This window comes from Equus caballus, chromosome 2 (genome assembly GCF_041296265.1).
Source record: "Equus caballus isolate H_3958 breed thoroughbred chromosome 2, TB-T2T, whole genome shotgun sequence".
Lineage (NCBI taxonomy): Eukaryota > Metazoa > Chordata > Mammalia > Perissodactyla > Equidae > Equus > Equus caballus.
The window spans coordinates 91,546,898-91,565,881 of NC_091685.1; the positions used below are offsets into that span (position 1 = coordinate 91,546,898).

Genomic DNA, 18,984 nt, shown 5'->3' on the forward strand with positions numbered 1-18,984 from the left:
CTATAAGTAATGGTAAGATGAGTAGAGAAACTGCATTTAAAAGGGGATGATGTTCCCAAGATATATTTGCTGAAAAAACAAACTGGTATTAGGCATTTTTATATATTTAACTTAACTCCCTTAGCAGTGAAGACATAGGTCAATACATTTTACTCCTGTTATCTAAGTAAAATTGTATATCAGTTTATAATTATATAATCACTATCTGCATGTTTTCATTGGAAATTGAAACAGCAGTGAAGTATTTTCAAAGATACTAGAGAGATACATGTCATAAGACTGTTTAGTTTTCATATTAGCATTTGGTTGGATAACTATTGTGGATCACTCAGAGTGGCTTTGATTAGTTGTCTTTAACAAGATGGTTCACCTCTCATAGAATTTTGCAAACTCTTATTAGACAATGTGCAATGTAACTATGTCTGGTCCATATAAAGTGAATCAGGGACATGACAGAGTCTTCAGACAAATCCCACTATTTCACCTCAAACAGCTAGATCACTGAGGCAAAATTTCATATATATGTATAATGGCTTTTCTTCTCAGCTACTCAACATGTAGCAAAGTGATGAAACTGCTGCCTCATGTAACTCATGCCTGTTCTGGGTGGTGGTGGCCATCTCAGTGATGGCCCTGATTCCGTAAGGTAGATACAGATGTACCCTGTGAGCCCTGTCTCTGCAGGAACCGTTCAGATGGTCTTTCCCTGCTGTGATTTCCTTTTTTTCATGGGTTTAAATGTAATCAGACCCATGAATAGATTTTACAAATCAAAAATTTCAGTGTAAGATTTTTAAGAGTTCTAAATTGCGCTTAACTGTAAATTTTATAGTTTAAGGATATCGCCAACCTATAATTTTTCGCTATGTCTTTTACAAGATCATTTTCTTTACCTTCAGTTAAATTTTATTTTTAGATATGGCTGGCTGTTTGGGTATGTTGCTTTATCCTGTTGTCAATAACTATGGCTCCAAAGTCCTCTATACTTTTTTTTTTTTTGTCATGTGTGCAGAGTTGAGTCAATCACGGTCCTCATTCGCAGCCCACTATGTCATAGATGGGTTGACATGAGCTTTTCTTTTGTTTAATTTTGTTCTTCTATGTGGTCCCCAATCTCCACTCCCATTCTCTTGCCCCATAGACATCTGCTTTAATATAATTAAGGTATGCTCTTGTAATTCTTATCATATATAAGTGTGTGTACCTACATACATACATAAAATTTATATACGTACATAAAAATTATATATAATGTAGAAAATTATATATATGTAAAAAAGTTTAAGTAGACTCTTGAAAATATATGGTATTGTTTTGAGTATGTTTTAAAATTGATATAAATGATATTATGCTCTAAATTTCATTCAATTTCTTACTTTTAAAAAATATGTGTTATGTTTTTGAGGTATTTTCTGTTGCTAAATATATGTCTGACTCATGAGCTCTGCCTCTGATTTTGTGCTCCATCATGTGCACATTTGCTATTTTCCCATTCCCTGGAGATGGATGCTGTTTCCTTCTCCATGCAACCATAAACAATGCTTCTGTGACCATCCCTAGATACCTTTCTTTGTGGACCTGTGAGGCTATATACTCAGAAGAAGGATTGCTGGATTGTGGGGCGCCTGTCCATTTTCCTTCAGTAAAGGCTTTTCCACCTAAATTTTGACTGATGAATGAATGAATGCTGGTTTACATTTTAGAATCACCTAGAATCTTCCCCTCCACTTCCTTGGGCTTCAAAATCAGGTTAACAAATGTCTTGGAAGGAAAAATTTGCCCCTATTTTTCTCTTTTACATCAGCTAATCAGCAAGCAGTCTAAATACACTTTGATGTGTTGTCAGTTTTTTAAAAGTTGGGAATAAAATTGGTGGGGCTTTATATTAAATTATGTAAAGAATTAATCCTACCATTGTAATCAGTAAGTCTATTTTTACAAACAGAATGTTTGTTTTTTGATGATTCTACGTTTACTTAGCTGACGAATAAAATAACTTCAATTAGACATTGACCATTTGAACACATTTCTTTACTATATTACCCGCTCATATAGTAAACAATGAGCAAAAGAATGTCCAGAGTGCACAGCTGTGCCTTGTGTATGTATATGGGTGTGTGTGTGTGTGTGTGACTACTTGCCTGAGCTCTTCATTTTCTGGTTGGCTTATCTTTATCAGAATTTCTTCCTTATTTTACATAACTTTCTGTCACCCAAATTCAATAAACAATGTAAAACGAGAGCTTTAGAAAGAAAGTGAAAGCAACGTTTGACGAAGAATATTATTTGCTGAATACTTTTGTCAAGCCGCATTGCCCGAAGAGCCCCCATCTCAGTGAATACCACGCTGTGAGGCAGAGCGTCTTTTGTTTACTGGAAATACAGACCTCGTATATGTTACCTTTCCATCCAGGTAGGGGAGTCTGTATATGTAGGATGAGCAGTGACTATGAAGCTAAACTGAGAATCTCTGCTCAGCTTCTAAGGGGGAATTGAATGAATTTGTGAAATTACTTTAAGCCCTGTTTTATTTTCGTTTTTTTCCTAATATATCTGTGTTCTGAATATCAAGAACTGGAATAAACATGATTATAAAGGAAAATATGTTATTTAACTTGGTCATGAGAAAGCTGTTACATGGTTATTTAGATAAAACCTAACTTTAATTTAGGAGATTTGGTTATAATTTCAAACAACATAATTTGGTTTTTTTCCTCTCAGTAATAGGAAAAAAAACAAAGAACTCAGACATTCTGCTGTACCACATCTGTATCGACAGTCCTCTGCCCTACCATTATGTATTGCATAGAAACAGTGATTTCTTTTTCTTTTTCCATTGTAAATTTTCTTAGTGTACTTTAAAAAATTAGCTGGCATTAACACTGAGTTATGCAACAACGTTGAACTCCCTCTTTTTAAAAAGTAAATATTTTAACAGATTTCACAGCAAAAATAAAAACCAAAATCTTTGACTTTTAATGTATATCTTTTAATGATTCCTAACACGCTGGAATCAAAAAGTCCTTTCTGGATTGCATAGGGGCTGGGCATGGTTATTAATTCACTAGGGCATGGTGGATCCACTCTTAGGCTCTTCTGCCTTTCTTTGGTCCTGGGAGCCAAGGAGAGAGAGGAGGAGGGGTAGTGGGGGAAAGACAGTGAAGGGAAGAGGGAGACAGGGAGACAAAGCCTGAGAGGGAGAAGATGACATTAGAGGTGACACATAGCTATCACGAGCTTCCTCAGTCTGAGAGGAAGAATAATGAAGGGTGTTCCTTGCCTTCTACAGCCCGGGGACAACCCCATAGCCACAGCACCTTTTCTAATCTCATTTTCTGTGTGCTGCATGTCATAATCTGTAAGGCACTGGTTCCAACTGAAAACACTGAATCCAAACAGGGACTGGGTCTTGTATTTATTTGCACTTTAAAACTACAGTGTATGGGAAAATTTACTCTTAGAAAAAAAAAAAAGAGGGGCAGTAGCAAAACAGTATGTTGACATTAAAGTGGAGTCACTGGACGCAGCAAGCCTTCAGATTTCACCTCTCTGATTTATAATAGCATTTTGCCAATGAGAGAAAAGCCTGTGGTCTCTTTAAAATTTTTTGTAAAAATCTCCCCTTTGGACTATCTTTGTTTCTTGCAGTTCAGGGCCCTGTGTAACAATCAGCAGTTGTCCAAAGTCTGGCTGACCCTGAGCTCCCCAATGTCTACCGCACCGTGGAAGGCTGCAGCAACAAGATTCTGAGCAGGAATGAGGCAGGACAACTGTCCTCGAGGCAGGGTCCTAGGAGGCACCGTGTGAAAAGCACCAGGGTTATATCCTGCTTGTGGTTTTGTACACGAACATAAATGGTACTAACCAGTGAGAAGGACCTGTACACGGAGCACATTGAAATAGCTGCTTACCAGCTTTCCTTGATCACCCCGGTGAGTTGAACAGTCGGTGGATTAAATGATTTTAGCCTTCTGTGAAGAGAGAGTTGGTGGTTTAAAAGTGAGGGAAGTCTGCTTGTGTATTTTGAAGTTATGAATAGTATTTGTAAACTTCCTGGGAGTTAGAGGCAAAGAGGCCGGATAGGAAGTAGAGAGAGGAGATGATTCATTAGCTCGCCAGTAGGGAGGGAGGCAGCAAAGCTGGGATATCAGATATGGGAACCCAGGCCGACTTCGGAGGATAGCATTCTCATCTGCCTGTCTGCTAGGAGTGTTCTGGTCAGACTTTAAGGAAGAGAAACTATTGCAAAGAGCCCAATCTAGCGATTTTACAAAGGCTGATTAATCGTTATAGCAGCAAATACCTCACTGATAGAGAAAACCGGTGTGATTGTGGTTAGTTATTATAATTCTACGGGCATGATGTTCACTGTTTTATTCCTTCTTCAAAGTCTAGCTATTTGAAGTATGTTTAAAGTTTATTATAACATTTTATTAGGAAATTGCATTTACTTTTTGCCAGTATGAAGCAAAAGTAATAACTCATTTTGAATTAGTTTACCCTACTAGAAATAGATTGTGACAAAATATTAATCAATAATAGCTATTTTAAAATAAAATAGTTAAAAAAATTGCAGGAGAAGAGGCTTTTAAATGAATATTAATTTAGCTTTTAAAATTCTTTCTATCCCATTGACTTTCTTCATTTGCTTGTGGCCAGTTTGGGTGTACCACATTTCTTTGTTTGTTTACTTTCTAGGGCTACAAATTTCCTCTACGTAACTATGTAACAATTCCGAAAGAAAATACTTAGTTCGCTTTTGGTTTAGTAGGATTTCTTGGCTGAAGTTAGAGTTGGTTTAAAAACGCACATGAATATTAAGCATTTTACAGTAATTATGTTTATTGAAGTAGTAATAGGAGTTCTCCACTTTTAAAAATATGGAATATTAAGCATTTTACAGTAATTATGTTTATTGAAGTAGTAATAGGAGTTCTCCACTTTTAAAAATATGGAATAAGGATATACAGGAAAAAATTTCCTGATCCAACCAAAGAATATCTAATAACTTGGTCAAAAATGCTGTTTGATTGTTAGAATTCTGTAAGTATATTGTTGGGTTCCTGGTTCCTGGATTTAGTTATTATTGGATATGGCCTATCAACTCAGAGGAAGAAAGATGAGCCATCCTTATCCAAAAGAAAACCATTTTTTTAAATCAGCGCTTTTTCACTCAGAGTATAATTCAGCCTTCATATCTAATAGAATTTACCAGTTCCTGTTAGAATATCATTATTTTTACCCTTTTCTGGTAGTTATTTATAAAGAAAACACAAAAGCATTATGAAGAGATCATTTCAGGTCATTTATCATCGTGTGTGTTTAATGGAATTTTGGCTCATTTAGTACATCCTCATTTCAGAAGGATTAATGGATACCCCAAAGGATAAACAAGCAGAGTCACTTAGGCGCTTTACTAAGCTAATTTCCAATTTTTTTAAATGATAATATTCTAGTAAGTTCTCTAGTTACTTCATCTCAGAATAAAGTGCATACTATAATAGGTATAATTTTATAATTTTTGGTAAATTATCAATGCAGACCTTGTTTTCATTCCAACGTTGTCACTAACTAGCTCTATGATTTCGGACAATTCACTTAATATTGTCAGACTTCAGGTTCCCTATGTCTAAAATGAGGATGGGAAGAGGCACTCTAAGTTCCTTTTTTTTATTCTAAAGTTGCATGATATAGAAAGAATTTACTTGAACTTAACGAATGTTTATGTAGAAAACGATAGTTACCTTGATAGTATAGTTGAATTAAATTGAGCATTGGTTTTCTTTTCAGGCTCTCAAAAGTATTGTTGAAAAGAAAATTGAGTTATCCTTAATGATTCTGACCATTTCATTTTGTCTTGCTTCATATTATCTGATAGTTGCCTAAAAGTAAAAAGAGATACTGCGCAATAGCTTACAGTGACTCAGAAAATAACAACACACTTTTATTAGCTAGTAATCTATTGGTCGCAAGTGAGGAACTCCAACTCAAATTGCCTTAAGCAAAATAAGGGGAATTTTTTGGAATCTGTAGTCATCCATCCAAGGATGGATCAATTTCAGATACAGGTAGGTTCAGGGTTTCAAGTAATGTTCTTAGGGCTTAGTTTCTCTATCCCTTTGCCTTATTTTCCTATTGGTTTATTTCTCAGGCAGGCATGTTCTCAATGTGGTAGGAAAGGAAGCCCCAAGAATATATTCTTTTGAATTTTGATTAAAAGGAAGAAAGACTCGCTCACAAGAAGACCATGTCAAGCCTGATCACATATCCTGACTGGTTTTCATTACATCGTGTTCTCATCCAATCTTTGTGGTTGGGATAGGGATGGAACATTCTGATTGGTCAGCTGTGAGTTATAGGATTACCAAGTGGCCATAGGCAGGTTTATCCCACCTGAATCACAAGAAATGGGCTCTCCAAAGGAAAGTAGGATTCTATTATTAGAAGTGCAGTGGACATGCTGAAAAGACACAACAAAATAACAAATCTAACACAAGGTCTTAGATTGAATACTTTCTTGGCAGTTGAAAATTTTAGCTAAACAGATAAATTTGTCAACACACTTGGAAAAAACCACCACCACCACCACCACCAGTAGTTGAGTGGCTTCAACTTTTTCTTTACACCATTCAATCAGGAAGGTGTCAAGACCCTCCCTGAACTAATTTAACATTGATCTGCAAAAGGATTCACAAACTTTTCTTTATTCATGCATTTATTTCATTCTTTTAATAATTTATAGTGGTGAAGCTTTTTGTTTCTCCAAGGTATTCAAGATGGGTACCTTGATTTTCTTGCTTGTTAACACTTACACGTTTAATAAATATTACTTGCTTTTCCTTTTATTTCATTCCCTTCTTCCCTCTCTTCCTCTTTTTTTCTCCTCTCTTCCTTTCTCTTAAACCTAGGCAAACAGTCATGGATCCATTCTTTACCACCTATTTTAAGTAAAGAATGAGTATACTTAATTGAAGTAATGATTGATTAAATATCAATTTACTTAATAGGAAAAATATTACCTGATAATAAAAAAATATGTAGATGTTTTCTTATGATGAATTAGCAATTATTTGGTTTAAACTGTATGCTCTTAAGTGACTTCTGCCTATTTTTCTCTGGACAGGAAAGTACTCAAACAGAATTATTTTATTGCTAAATTTTTTCAAACTAATGATTAATTATACGTTCACAATCTAATCTAGCTGGAAGGAAGGGTGAAAAAGAGTCTAGTAAAATCCTGGAACAGTTAAATAAATACATTCTAGCCTTGCTTTCTTTGAATTCTTTCTATCCAATTTGACCCTTGAAAAAGTCACAAAGAATGAGAGAACAGAACGAACATGTATATCTTGGCGTTGGAAGTGGAAATAATCTTTATATAGTGAGTGTTCTACTAAGAGAATCAACCCTGGTATATAGCAAATACCAAGAGTATATTTAGTCCATACTATATAGCTTTGAGTTAAAAAAAATCCTTTTTGTTGATGTTTTTATTATTAAATAAGGTGATGATTTTGTCCTGAACTCTTTTTGATATGAAAAAGAAAAGAATGCAACAGTTTTTTGCTTTTTCCTGAAAGACATTTTAAAGAATGAGGTTTCAAATGATGCCACTGTGTTTTTATAGATTATGAAAAGTTATGGAGTTTTAAGCAATTAAACAGAACAAAAAGCAAGTTCAAGGGCATTGTCTCCTGGGGAACAATAACAATAGCTTCCTAGACAATGGCATCAATAGTCAGGCTTCCGTTAACGGACGGAAGCTCAACCATGGCTGGCTGCTGGGCAATGGGGAGGAACTACACATTGGGGTTTTAATTGCTCATTTGCTCTGGGTCATGCCTTGCTGTTTCAACTAAATCTCTGGAGTAAAGAATCGCTCGTCCCCTTCTTCCTGCATCTGATCACCTAATGGAAAGAAGCCTATGTTCCTCAGGGAAATAACTTTGGCCAGCGTGAATCAATCTTTCTCCCCTCTGTAAAACCTAATTTTAGTGTTGTTATAGAAAATCAAATGTAAAAAAGGAATAGAGTTGGTATGCATTTCTCTGTTCCTCATTATTACTTTTGATGCAAGGTTTTTAAAGAGCAAGGAGAAAAGAATTGATAAAATCATAATAGTTTAAAATTTTTGTATAGGGAGCAAAAGTCAAGTGGAACTATGAGTCTGGAAAGCACCAGGATATATTTGGTCCCAGCCTCCGATATTAAGTAAAAACTATAATTTTGAAAAATTTCTGAATTTTCAAATTAGTAACATATCTTACTTTAACCATATTATTTTAATTATGTAGACTCCCATTGGGCATGGGTACAACACAGTTGTAGTCTGGCCCAGCAGGTGAGAGTATACATAAATAACTTTAATGTTAGGTAGAATGTGATAAATTATTATAAAAGAGTTATATTCACAAGTTTTGGGAATTCAGAGAAAGGAGAGATAATTTCTACTAGAATGTGAAGCAAGGGGCAGTGAAGGATTAGAAAGGCAGAAAGAAGGACTTTCAAGAAGCTGATGATCTTTGAGCAAAACCTTGAAGGTTAACTAAGACTTAAAAAATAGAGTAAAATTTCATACACGATGCATTATTTCGGAGACATTGGGATGTGAGGAAAGAAACCCATCCTACTACAACTATTACGAATTTAGTTAAACTCATTGAAATCATTTCCAAACATTTTCATAGAGGCTATATATGTTTTTACAGAGTAAAGTTAAAACTTTCTATGTGTAGGTGGATATGGGTTTTAGAAGCCAGTACATGGGTCTAATTATCAGAGTCTGTTCCAGTTTTTATCTTCAAGATGAATTTTAATCTCTGCCTGTTCCAGTCCTTTGCAAATTAAAACTGCAGCCATCATGGTCTCCCACTCTTTGAGGTTGAGCCAATTTTTTATAACTAGATGTGCCTAGGAAGGTGCAGACATGGAGACATTTTTACCGCGTGGCACATGAGCACTAATTTATTTAAGCTGATATCATTAAAATAGCATTTATAAGTGATTTGATATCCAGAAAAAATTAGGATCATGTATCATAAAAACGTTGAACAGCGTACAATTCCTCTCTCCATTTGACCCCAAGAAGTCATGTTTTCCCCAAATAACATTTTGTGAGTCCTAAAAGGTTGGAATTTAGTTTAACATTTGTAACTTGTGGATTTTACAAAAACTTCAAGTGAACTAAACAAATAGATTAATCACTTAAGTGATGCCAGAAACAAACAAAGAATCCATCATAGTCCTGGAATAATATCAAGGTAACTTAATTTGCTGGCTGCCTTTGAAAGAACAAGTGAGGTTTAGATTTGTGGTTAGAAAAATAGTGTAGTTGAGTTTAGTTAACTAGAGTTTAATTCGTTATTTATGCCCTTGAGATTTTGTTTGAACAATGTGATAGTGAGTAGGTAATTCTGAAAAGGAATGAGGAATAGAAAATGCACTCGTTGATGGCCCTATAGCTTTGAGCTAGCATGGCATAGATAGCTTGAGGTAGCTAAGTTCAAAGAGACGTAGGTTTCAATCATGCCCACACTTCCCACTGAGGCTACAGATGTGGACAAGTTACTCTTTTGGATCCTCACTTTTATAGGTTGAAAGGGATGAATAATACTCATAGTTTGGGGTTGCTTAAGGATAAACGAAACAGTGCATGTGAAGTGCCAGCCATATAATTGACACTCTATAATTCATAGATTTTATTATTGCTGCTGTATATTTTCAGAAGGAATTCTGAGGCTATCTTAGATGCTTAGCAATATTTATTGAGGTTAAACTAAAATAAGGAAAAATTCAGAGAAGTCAATGTTACCGAGTGTTGTGAAACAAAATTTCACTCATTTCTGGTGACAGTGCAAATTGGAGCATCTCTTTTGGAAAACATATTAGCAGTTTTGTATCCATTGTAACTCTACTGCGGTGGAAGAATGCACTGTTTAAAAAGTGTAGGTTAGGAGAACTGAGTGGGCAGGAAGAGCTTTTGATGATTCAGTGGGAAAAAGGGAGCCCAGTGGAATCAAGAAATATCCTTCTGGTAAACACTGGAAAAAGCCAGAGAAAAGAGAGAGGAAAAAAATGCCAACCTCCATTGAATTAAAACTTTTCCTCTCACTTTTGGCCTATGTTGACAGCATGACCTAACTATTTGCAGAAGGCAGCGACCATAGCAGATGTTGCTGCAAGCACCTGGGATATTGGCAGACAGAAACTGGGAGGGACTAATTCTGTGGTAAAGATTTTTCAGCTCAAATCTGGAATTCAGGGTCCGGAGATCCAAGGCAAGGAGTGAAAACACACCCTGATGAAAACCCTTCCAGAGTCAGCACATTCTAGGAGTTCTACTGAGGCCAGGACCAAAATGGCACTGACCTTAAGGAGTCACATGGGGGGATGTGACTGGGTTTTCTAGGCTAATGCCATCTTGTCTTCAAGTTTGTGCACAATCCACACTTCTTTATGTAACATATGCTGTTTAATCTTTTCTGTTGCTTACATTTCTTATCATCACTTTTTGGTGTGAGAGCTTGTCCTTTATTTTAAACATTCCCGGGATATTGGGCAGAGCTAGTGTGAGGTGTGTACCATCTACTGACATTCCATGAAACTAATTGTCTGAGAGAATACAGAAAAACTTACGTAGATAGAGGGATCAGAGTAATAGATCCAGAAGATGTTTACACATTTTTACTGCAAGTCGCCCCGGAATCACATTACTAGATCTGAAAAGTGTCCAGAAAATACATAAAGAAGTTTAAAGTTAAACATTTTAAGGTAATACATATGTCCAAAATGAGAAAATGCTTAAGTCAATTAGTAGAATATTATGCTTCTAATAAAAATTGTATATGTGAAAAATATCAATGTTATGTGGGAAAAAGAGTGTACAATATTCTATGTATTTGATAATTATAACAATGCTAAAAATGTGTACTTATAAAAACAATGGAGTGAATATATAAAAATGATAATACATCAGGCATTATGCTTATGGTATGTTATTTTTATGTTAATTTAAATAAAAACTTTTCATATAGACTTTTTTCCTTTTAAGAGAAACTCTTTAATATGTCTGTGTCTTTGAAAATTGGAAAGAGGAAGAGAAGAATTCGGTACTTTGCTGTGAACATGATAAACTCTTCAGCTCAGATTCCCAAGTGTGGGATTTATTGCAAGCGAATTATAATTTAAAACGAAACTAGCTGTATTCCCATGATTTTAAGATTAAAAGTAGAGAAAAAAACTTCAGGACACATGAAAGTCAAAGATCTCACCATCACGCTGACCAGATGTATTTATTTATGTCGCAGAATAAACACAAGTTGCAGATATGGGAAATGCATGGTGTGCCTCATCAAAGGTTTCCTTTGGGAATTTTGCATCTTGCCTTTTTCTGTGTTTCCACGAAGTCTACCTTGGCCTTGTTTTACTGTGTTGGGCTTCTCCCTTCATTTATTAAACCAGAAAATGGTAGAATAAAACATCAAAAGATCATGTTTCTTAAGGAATATCTACCAGCTCTTAAGGAAAATATATTTTCTAAGTCAAAAGCTCGCAGATAATCCAACAGAAAATCTGGAAGTTGATCCCTGATGGCACCAATTGTCAGGGCTGTGGACGGGAACCATTTTATCCTTCCGACCAGATTTATCATATTCACTTTTCACTTGGAACAAACGCGCATGAAAAGTCCTCCTTTTTTCAAACTGCTTCTTCCCTGATATCTTTCAAATCCAATAACTATGAGAGCATTTTTTCTTTTTGTAAAGAGAGTGGAACTGGAACCTCTCCCCCTAATCCCATTGAAGGCACATTTCCAAGAAGCCTAAATAATTACACACAAGAACTGGGAATTTGCCTAAATTAAGCCTTGCAAAGAATGAAAAGATGCCTCCACTTTTCACTCTGCTTTCCTCTGTATGTTGGCTATAAATTCTGGTATGGTTCATAAAGTACTTAATATTGGAAGTTTCCTTTAATTGGAAGGGATGATCTAAAAACAAAAGACCGCTAAATACAGCAAAGAAATAGAAATCTACTGTATAGCGTACAGCCTATAATTAACAATACTATATTATATACTTAAACATTTGCTAAGAGGGGAGATCTTATGTTGTGTTCTTATCACATGAAATAGTATTATTAATAAATAAAGAGGGTGGGAAGAAACTTTTGGGGATGATGGGTAAGTTTATGGCATAGATTGTGGTCATAGTTCATGGGCGTATACTTACCTCCAAACTCATGAAGCTGTATAAATTAAATACGTACAGCTTTTTAAAAGTCAATCATATGTCAACAAAATGGTTAAAAAAACACAAGGATTAGGATATTTGGTTAATCCCTTTTTTTTTTAAATTTGAGATTTGAATATGTCTACTGTATTGAGAATACACTGTATTGAGTTCTTCATTCCTGACTATCTCCTGACTTAATGGGAAAATACACACATAAATATTTAGAGGTAAATATTCCATGCACACAAACTTTTAAAATGTTAACTTATAAATAAATGTATTCAAACTTGTAAAGTCATGCATACTTCATGGAAGACTACGTTAAGGCTATTTTCAATAATTCAGCTACTTCAAGGCAGCCATCTAACAGAACTCAGGTCAAAATTTTTTATTTTAAAATGGAAAACATGTTGGTGTATTTCAATGCTAGTTTCAACCATGAAATTAAACAGTATCGAAAAACAAATCATATGGTTCTTATGAAAAAATGTAATACCCCCTTTTCTACATTTTAGCATCAATATTTATTTTCTCTTTTAGCATCTGTGTTGTAGGGGAGAATGTTTGGATCATATATACTGCTAGCTCTATTTTCTCTATTATATGAGAAGCAAGAGGCAGAGGTGGTGGCAAAGCTGATGTGAGCTGAGTCAGTATTATTTTACTAACCAATTAGATTAATTAACATTTATGTACATCTAACAACTTTTGAAAACCATTTATAAGCTAAACCAGTAAGAAAGAATAAATAGGTTTTATTTCATTGGAAACAAACTACAAATCCCATCCTTAGACTATTTCTTAGACTGTCTTCAAAGCACGTGAAGTCTGACTGAAAGAAAGAGAAAAACAATTAGTTGACTCTGAACTGAAACTTAGCTGGAGTTGAGGAAATGGAAGGGCTGCTGCTGAAGGCAGGGTTTCAGAGGACTGATTAACGTCCTAAATTCTGTGGTCAACCTGGACGATCCAGTCATAGATTTAGGGGTATCTAATCTATTGGATGAAAAAGATCAGTGTCCTATTTCCAAACTCTGCAGCATTTAAAACTTTCTTTTGGTTCAGCCCTATTCCGAGGAAAGGAAGTTTTCAGTTTATTTTGAGTCTGGGGACAGATCCCAGTAATCCAAATTAGTTTACGATGTTCATAGTCTGTAAAAATTTGAGACCAGACAAGTTAATCCTCTAAGATCCCTGGCTTAGAGTAGACTCTTCGCGCAGGACACAATGTCTCCTTCACCTAGTGATGATGTTACACCTTTATGCACAAAGTACGAAACTCACAAATAACAAGACTTTTCCTCCAAGTTGTCTGAATTTATCTTCCTAGACAATCAGGAATGAGAAGTAGAAGTTTTCTTACTCACTATGAGACATGTGGACACGAGAGACCCACAGAGTCTTTCTTAATTTGAAAGTTCAGCTCAGTTCAACCAGATTTGTCAAGAGGCTGCTCTTCTGTACTGTATGTGCCAGGTACTCTGCCAGACCCTCTTGATGGCTACAAAGTCACAGGCAGGACTCTTGGCGAAGACTCAAGCCTCCACAGCAAACTTCTGAAATGAGTTGAAATTCTTTTTTGTTGAATTTTGGCTGAGATGCAAAATATTTATTCAGGAGGTTTCTCTTGTGTAATTTTGTTTTCTCATGGTTACCATATCATATGATCTTGTTATTACAGAGCAATATGCCTTCAGTTCATGAGCTGAAGTTTTCTTCTGCACATCCAGTATTATTCTCCCTTAGTGCTACAAGATGCTTCCTATGTCCCAAGAATTTCTTGATTTGCATTTCTAGTTGCCAGAATTAGGTTACTTTTAATTGTTAAAGTAAAATCAGAGGGAAATCCACGTGCTGAGCAAGCCAAAAGCAAAACTAGGATATTGTATTTTGTTTTTTAAAACTGAAGGCTCTCATCTCTGCAGTTCTTTGGTGCTGGATTGCTGATTATCATGACTAAGTTGTAGGCCCAGCCTGATACTGCTACAGGGCTAAATTCTATGTTTAAACATTCTGCAAAGTGCATCAGGATCCTAATAGAATTTACCCATCATTGATACATGTAAAGCTCTAAGAAGAAGAGGACTCAGTGTGTAATCAGTACCTAATACTTGTTACCTATTATTATTATTGAGTCCCTTTCACTTTGTAGTTGGTTATGGCCCTTGTGGGCATTTCCCTTATCATAGAATGCAGGAGCCATCAAATGTAAGTATTTTGGTTTTGTTCACTAATGTATCCCAAGCATCCATCAGAGTGCTTGGCAGAGAGTAGGTCCTCAATAATTTGTCAAATGAAAGAGTATTAGACTGGTTTCAATCAGGCTGCTGGCCTACCACCAGGCCTTTGACTTCAACTTGACCCCATTAGATTTCAAATATGATGATGTGATCAAACATGCTCCAGGAAGATGCTGTTGATTCTCTGCTACATGTCCAGAGGAGCCATGATGACAGAAGGTGCTCATTTGTTTGTTTGAAAGTCATGATCAGGGGAGTCCCTGGGCCCTTGCTTTTCGTGAAGAGAGAGCATGAAAACTCTACATCTGATAGGAATTTTAGTGAAGCCTTCCATTTTGGCTTCTATTGGCTACATTTTAATAAAGCTCTCTACTTCTGGGAACTTTGTGTTATAGATATTGTCTTGGAGGGGAAATTATAAACAAAAGGAAACACATATTTTAAATTCATTGTTAAGATGCAATGTTTTTATAATGGATGGTTAAAACTTAGAGATAAAGACAAAATAGTAAAAGATTTAATTTATCTGGAATCTATTCCAAAGCAACACTAGGAGCTTTTGTCTTTGTAATTATGGCAAATGAAAAGAAATTAAATGTCACTTCAGGACAGATTTGGTTTGCAATTTAAGGTGAAAATACTTTTCTAGTTCATATAGTGTACGCTTTCTTGTAGCCCCTCAGGAATTCGCTTGTTGACTATGGAGAGAACAGCACAGCTAATTTGGCTTGGCTCATAAAAGTACAGGTCTCTTATTTCCTTTGTGGTGCTTCTCTGCAGAACATGCTTTAGTCAGATGATTTTTTTTTTCCAGTTTTTTCAAAGGTTTCCAACTTCTAGTCACTCGAGATTTACACTGCTTTTAAAGTCAAGGGATTTTTGGATTTGTTTAGTGTTCTAAATAAATCCTGGATTTATTTCTTTTTGACTTCTTATAATCCCCTATGATTATTTCCACTGTTACACATTTACCAATTACTGTCTCTGTTTTAAAGTGTAGTTGTCATTTGTAACTCAGTGGAGTAATATTGTTAGTTTGATACATTTATATTGTGTTTTGTGCCTTGGCCTCTATTTTCCACTCCTTTAATAGTTCATTCATGTTAATCACTAATTTTAATGTGCTTTGACCATAGTCATTAGGATTGGTAGATTTACCACGTTAATCCTTATTCTTTCCTATCTTTTATTACTCCATGTTTCTATTGCTCTATTGTTCCTATTGACTATGCCTCCTTGTTAGGAGTGATCACATTGTATCATCTTAACATATGTCTCACAGAAATTGTAAATTTCTTGAAGATATGGACAACAACTTTTCAACATTTTATCCCTAACACATAGCTTATAGTAGGTACTCAGTATATTTTTGTTGAACAAATAAAACTAAAATGTGGCTAGGTGCTATTTGTTATCTAAGCCTTTGGATGTACAGAGAAGAATGGAGAATAATAGCTATCACAAATATTTATGAATAGTATTATAGATATATATTTTTTTGGTGAGAAAGATTGGCCCTGAGCTAACATCTGTTGCCAATCTTCCTCTTTTTGCTTGAGGAAGATTGTCACTGAGCTAACATCTGTGCTAATCTTCCTCCATTTTGCATGTGGGATTCTGCCACAGCATGGCTTGATGAGCAGTGTGTAGGTCCACGCCTGGGATCCGAACCCACGAACCCTGGGCTGCTGAAGTAGAGTGTGCTAACCCAACCACTACCCCACCAGGCCAGCCCCAGTATTATATTTTTAAATATAAGGAAGTCTATAAGTAGGAAACTCACAACTCTGGTGGAACCTTGAAAACAAACTGGTCTTGTCCTACTTTCGAGAAGGACAAACTAAACAAATCTGACTTGAAATCATGTTATTGTGAACCCTCAGGTTACATATGATGGGACTATCTTATTGATGAGACTAACTTAAGCCAAGGTCCTTGTAAAATTATATTTTATATGCTGTCTTTGTTTAGGCTAAGCCACATTTTACTGAATATTGTATCTCTTGTGTATTAGTTAGTATTATGATAAGGTAGAGTTACTTTCAATGGAAATGCGTTCTATGTTCTTTCTTGATAAACATTCTGATTGTTAGGAAGCATTATTATTATTTTTAAGGGGTCATTAGGAAAGCAAGTTCTTGGATTATGAACATCTGAACTTAAATGTTGTGACAAGAATTACTTTTTCTGTGTAATGGTGCAGGATACCTGAGAATCTTAAATGCAAAGTTATCTATAGTCTGTCATGGCCTGAAGAACTAAACAAGTGCCAGGTATTAAAAATAAAAGTAACTTAGCAGTTTCTACTTTCACCCAGGATATAAAATGCTGGAAAGAATACCACTCCCACCCACCTTAACAAGGAGAAAAAGTCATAAACACTCTAAAAGCATAACTTTTCTTGAGCCCACTAGAGAGCTGAGGTCACGCAGTAACCTAAATTCCAAAGAGTGACAAGTCTATGGAATATGAACTGTCTCAACTTCTAGAGGAAGAGACAAGTGCCATATAAGGAAGAGACAAGTTGGAATACTTCAGCTAAAATTTTAACCAATTAATCAAGGCTGAGGGTAATTGGTATGCCAGCTTGAAATGAATGGGTTCTCACTCACTAGCAAGAATTTTTCTGTTCGCCTGTGCTGGATGCTCATGAGGAAAGGACAGGAGACTGCAGAGACCACTCCTCCTTGGAGCACAGGCATGCAGGAGGCAATATGGAACTTCAGGGGAAAACTCAAAGCCTTTCCTTTCCTGGTCCTTTCTCTTCTATGAATAAAAAACCTTAACCCACTGAAGACAAGCAGCAAACACTGTTATTCACAGGGCACAAGAACCATTTTGGCTAGGAAAAGAGTAGAAAGAAAAAACTCCTCTGCTGTGGGAGAACAGGAAAGCAGCCTGGGTTCTGTATCCCATAGTGCTACCAAACAGTGGTCAGATACCACAGGGGAAGGCAGGAAACTTCAGGCCCAGATAAGCCACAGACACAATGCAGAGTTTGACTGTCATGGGAAGGTAGGCAGAACTAATGAAAAAGCTCCACTTCAAGTTCCAGGAACACAGGGCCTGCCTAAGACCAAGGCTGAACTAGGAAAAGAGAAATCTCTTCCCCATGCCTAGCACTGAGTATCAAGCAATAGCAGTCTACAGCGGGGCGTGCGGCAAGAGTGTGGAGAGAGGCTTCCTCTGTGGGATAGGTATGTAGCAATGGCTGAAAGCTGAGGGTGAAGCACGGACACTGAGAAAAATTGCCTGGTGCTCTAGTCCTAAACTAAGCACAAGGCAATTGCAGCCCCCTACTAGAGGAATTTGAGGCCTGTGGTGCACTGAAGTGAACCCAGACACAGTTCATTTTTTGACTAGATTAACTCAACCTCTCATGCAAATGCCTAACAGAGGAGGGGCATAAATATGCGTTACCTCAACCTGTATTGTCCTACCTATAATGACAGACATTCATTTAAAAAAAAATCACAAGATAATCAAACAAGCAAGAAAATACAACCCATTGTCAAGGGATAAGGGAATCAAAAAATCAAGATGCAGCGATGTTGGAACAATTCCAAGATGTTAGAACAATCTGGCAAGAACTTTAAATAATTATAACAATTATGTTAAAAGATCTACTGGGAAAGGTGCACCATGTGCATGTATAGATGGAAAACTTAAGAAGAAAGATGAAACTATAAGAACAGATTATAAACAATTAAAAATTGTACAATTGTTATAAACAATTAAACAACGGAAATTAGAATTGAAGAGTTCCTTTGACAAATTTATCAATAGGCTTGATATAGCTGAGGAAAGAATGAGTGAACTTGAAGATAAATCAAGAAAAATTATAGAAGTTATCCAAACTGAAAATAGAAATTATGCAAACTGAAATACAACGTGGAAAAAAATGAGTGCTTAAAATAAACAACAAAAAAGGAACATCCAAAAGTTGTGAGACAGTATTAAATGGTTTAAAATATGTGTGTTAGAGTCCTAGCAGAGAATAAAGGCAAAAGAAATATTTGGAGAAATAAAGCTTGAGAACTCTCCAAAAACCATGAAAGATGTCAAACCATAAATCCAAGAAGCTCAGAGAACTGCAAGCAGGATAAGCACTCCTTCCATAAAACAATAAAAAAAGTCAAATAAAAAGAAATTTTGAAATACTGTAGTAATCAAAGATAAAGAGAGAATCATGAAGACAGCCAGAGATGAAGATATTTTACAAGTTCAAATAAACAAAAAAAAATTATAGTAGGCTTCTTGTTAGAAACTATGAAAGCCAGAAGGCAATGGAGTGACGTCTTTAAAGTACTGAAAGAAAAAAACCATCAACTCAGAATTTTATGCCAGTGAAAATAGCTTTTGAAAAATGAAGGCTAAAGATTTTTTTTTTGTACAAAAGTTTCAAACCAAAATATGAGAGAATTCATTGCCAGTAGAGCTGCCCTATAGGAAATATTAAAGAAAGTTCTTCCTGTAGAAGGAGTATGATATTAGGTAGAAACTTAGGGGCC

General features: G+C 35.8%; 1 long non-coding RNA gene across 2 annotated transcripts in view; it reads left to right on the plus strand.

Moving 5' to 3' along the window:
• The first annotated feature begins 3,648 nt into the window (after window positions 1–3,648).
• The window catches only part of LOC111772542 (uncharacterized), a 217,885-nt gene continuing 202,549 nt past the window's right edge, over window positions 3,649–18,984 (plus strand). Inside the window, exon 1 of one of the 2 annotated variants that reach the window (XR_011436756.1) lies at window positions 3,649–3,932. This is a non-coding gene — a long non-coding RNA (uncharacterized lncRNA). The remainder of the gene's footprint in view (window positions 3,933–18,984) is intronic. The other variant, XR_002806475.2, reaches the window with a different exon arrangement.